A 3,846-nucleotide genomic window follows, 5' to 3' on the forward strand; every position below is an offset into this window, starting at 1 on the left:
TTGTAACAGATCACCCGATGGAGATCTCGGAAACTGTGCCACTAACTCAATGACAAACCAGACCCAAGATCATGTTACCCTTTCCGGAGTATGGACCAGACAACCCAAGATGGTCCAAGAGAACCCGTAAAACCCAAGAGAGACTTTGCTGTTGATACTTCTTGTGTAGCATCAATTTCAGTGGGGAGGTGTTATATGGACTGTCGGATATGTGATTCGTCTGACGTTCCGTGTGTCACAGTGGTTCGTCTGAGTTCATTGTTTCATTGTTGTTGTCTGGTGTGACTGTCATAGTAAAATGTCATTGATAGATATGGCGGACATGATTCTTGTTTATTCATAACGAACATTGGGTGAATGCGTTCTTTGTATGTAATTGAATAATAAATGTAATAATTAAATTGTACAACTCGTGTTATCTCTGCGAGTCTCCCAAGGGAAATACAACATGACTAGTGACCGAGACCTGTGGAAATATGCTGTGCATGAGAAGACCCGGCAAGGCAAGTGAGACCATAACCCATGGCCTTTACCAGGGGTGTAGCCAGCCCACTTATGCATACCTTTCCTTCTTTGGACACAAAACCCTGCTTACGAAGACCTGCTGAGGCAAGTGAAATCGAAATCAAAATTGAACCAAATTTGATGACTGGCACCCATGCCAACCTTCCTCCATTGGACACTAAACTCAGCTTGCGAAGACCTGTTGGGCCAAGTGAGATTGAAACTGAACCAAATTTGATGATTGGCACCCGTGCCAGTGGAGTGCTAACAGCACCATCCAAGCAGGATCACTGCCAGAGCAGCAGTCTCACTCTCGTGCCGGTGGCACTTAAAAAGCACCATTTGAGCGCAATCGTTTCCAGCTTCATCTTACTGGCATTTGTGCCAGTGACATGTGAACAAATCATTGGCTGACTCTTGTGCAGGTAGCACATAAAAAACACCATTTGAGCATGGCTGTTGCCAGTACCACCGGACTGGCCCTCTTGCCAGTGGCATGTAAAAAGCACCCACTACACTCTTGGAGTAGTTGGCATTAGGAAAGGAATCCAGCTGTAGAAACTCTGCCAGATCAGATTGGAGTCTGGTGTAGCCATCCGCTTCGCCAGTCCCCAGTCAAATCGTCCAACCCATGCTAGCATGGAAAGCGGACGTTAAACGATGATGATGATGAATAAATAATAATGGGGATCTAGTCTTTCTCATTCGCAAAATGAGCCCCACTTAATTTTGCTTTCAATTTTGGTGTATCAATGCAACTCTGAATTTTGATTATAATCAACCAATTACTTTATCTCGTAAATTAAAGAATCTGATGTTATTTGGCATTAAAATTTGGAAATTTGGGTAATTTTAGCCAATCAACAGAGTGCCATTAGCAACTTGTTAACATGACAACCACTTGCTGTGTTGTGGTTCACTGTTGTCTGTGCCACTGTTGTCTATGTCGATTTTTCACACTTAATTCTGAAAATTCTTTTCATCTGCATGATTTGTTTTAATTTTTTTGTGTGTTAGTATATTACATATTTTACTGTGCTTCTGTGTGTTAGTATTTTTACATATTTTTTATTTCATATATTTTTGGGACTCATTGACTCAGATAGCTGGATTTATGATTTCACTAGGTTAATTCTGTTGATAAAAATTTAAATTAGGAGTATTTCTTAAACCATTAGCGTCACATTTCAACAGCTTAACTGAAATTTAGCCACATAACAGGAACTGAGAGGTATATCATGGAACAGAGGAACTGTAGGAGATACAAATAATTCGACATTATTTTTGAATTCCACATGCAAAAATGTATAAGATACAGGTATTCTTTTCCTTGGGACAAATTCTTTGTTGACCAGTGTTATTCTTATCATAGTTTACAAATCCAAGCATGAAAACTTTACTCAACTTTGGAGTTTTGGAGACAGACGCCCCCTTCATACACACACACACACACATGAATGCATAAATGTACATATAAACTTATATATGAATACATACATCAATATGCACTTATATATTAATGATGTACACAAATACATGACAGGTGCACATAATACTGAAATATGCATAAAGTAAACACATGCAGACAAGTACATTAATATAACAAATTTTAAAGAATAATGAAACCATACAATCAATGAGGAGACAAAAGAAACAGTAAGATGATACATGTTGATTTTATTAGGTATTTCTGTTTATTTAGAAACCTACAATGAACAAGTCCGATGCTAAACTCTAAATTTCACAGGGTACAGCCTTAAAGTTGACACTGCTCCGCTAAACACAGAAAATTTCTGTCTCACTATTGACTAAAAATATACAGTTTTTCCGATTTTTAATCCCCTATAACTTTTTTCTCCAATTTTCTTCTCCACAACATCATAACTTCAAAGCAACGAAACTGGAAAGTTACATTATTATAGCCAATTTTCAGATTTTTTACTGTCTTTTAAAAAATGCATATTTTGCAAATGAAAAAACTAGATCCCATAAAGGCAATGAAAAAATAAAATGAAATTTAAATAAAAGAATTTAAAACTTAACAAAATAAAAAACATATGCATATACACTAGTGAGCCAAAAAAGAGAACAATTAGTATCTTTTTAACTGTCCAAAAAGCTAGTGAACATATACATTCATAATTGGTTTTGTAAACACGATAAACCATTAGCTAAATTCTCTGAAAAATCTAAGTTTGCACAATGGTCTTAATAAAAGGTAATAACACTAACACTAGTTTCATCCAAATGTCTCATGTGCAAAATAAGAGAACAATTAGATTCCCTCAGAAATTTCTGGAAATTTCAAACATTGTTTACATTTGAAGGCTCAACATTACTACCATCTCAGTATTGTGCTAGCTTCCAAACATGGCACACCACACTAAAGTTACTCCCAACCTCCGAAAAGAAATTGTCAGGATGAAAGTTTCAGGAATGACTCTCTCGACTATTTCACAAGATGCAAGGAGATCTAAGAGGGTAGTTTCACGTGTTCTTAATCTCTATGAAGAAACTAAAGGTTTTGAACTGCAAAAGGCAACTGGTAGACCACCGAAACTACCATGCAAGATGATCAAGCCATGAAACAGTATGTATTGAAGGATCCTTTTGAGACTGCAGCTGGAATTTCTAAGAAAATAAAAGTAAATAATGGTACAGAAGTGAGCCGCTTTACAGTATCTCGTCATCTGAAAGAATTTGGATTAAAGATTTGTTCCCCAGCAATGAAACCTACTATCAGCAAGAAGAACAAACTGGAAAGACTTTCATATGCAGAAGCTCATGTGAACTGGAAGGATGAAAATTGGTCAAAAGTTCATTTTGGTGATGAAATCAAATTTAATTTAGTAGGTTCAAATGGTAGACAGTATGTTAGGCACTTCGCAGGAGATTGGCTAAAATCCAAGTGCCTGAAGAAATCAGCCAAGTTTGGGGGAGGAAGCATCATGGTGTGGGGAATGATTTCTTCTGAAGGAGTTGGCCCTTTAGTACAGATTAAAGGGACTCTTAATGCTAATATCTATTTGAATTTGGTTAAACAGCTTGTGATCCCATCATTATGAGCATTTCTGAATCAACCATGCATTTTCATGCAAGATAACACCCCTTGTCATACTGCAAAGTATGTCACTGGAAATCTTTAGTGACCAAAATATCCAAGTAATGAAGTGGCCAACACAAAGTCCAGACTTAAATCCAACTGAAAACCTTTGGAAGATACTTGGAAACAAAGTAACACAAAGGGCACCAACTACTACGACAAATTTATGGGAGATACTAGAAGAGGAGTGGAAGAAAGTAATACCTGACTTGTGCAGGAAACTTATGTCCTGTGGCAAT

General features: G+C 37.2%; 1 protein-coding gene across 1 annotated transcript in view; it reads right to left on the minus strand.

Annotated features, from left to right (window-relative positions):
• LOC106883735 (histidine--tRNA ligase) overlaps window positions 1–1,915 on the minus strand; it is a 112,929-nt gene extending 111,014 nt beyond the window's left edge. The window contains exon 1 of the mRNA XM_052969549.1: window positions 1,909–1,915. The gene's annotated coding sequence lies outside the window, so the exon portion shown is untranslated. The remainder of the gene's footprint in view (window positions 1–1,908) is intronic.
• Between the last annotated feature and the right edge of the window lie 1,931 nt (window positions 1,916–3,846).

The sequence above is a fragment of the Octopus bimaculoides genome, chromosome 7 (genome assembly GCF_001194135.2).
Source record: "Octopus bimaculoides isolate UCB-OBI-ISO-001 chromosome 7, ASM119413v2, whole genome shotgun sequence".
Classification (NCBI taxonomy): Eukaryota; Metazoa; Mollusca; class Cephalopoda; order Octopoda; family Octopodidae; genus Octopus; species Octopus bimaculoides.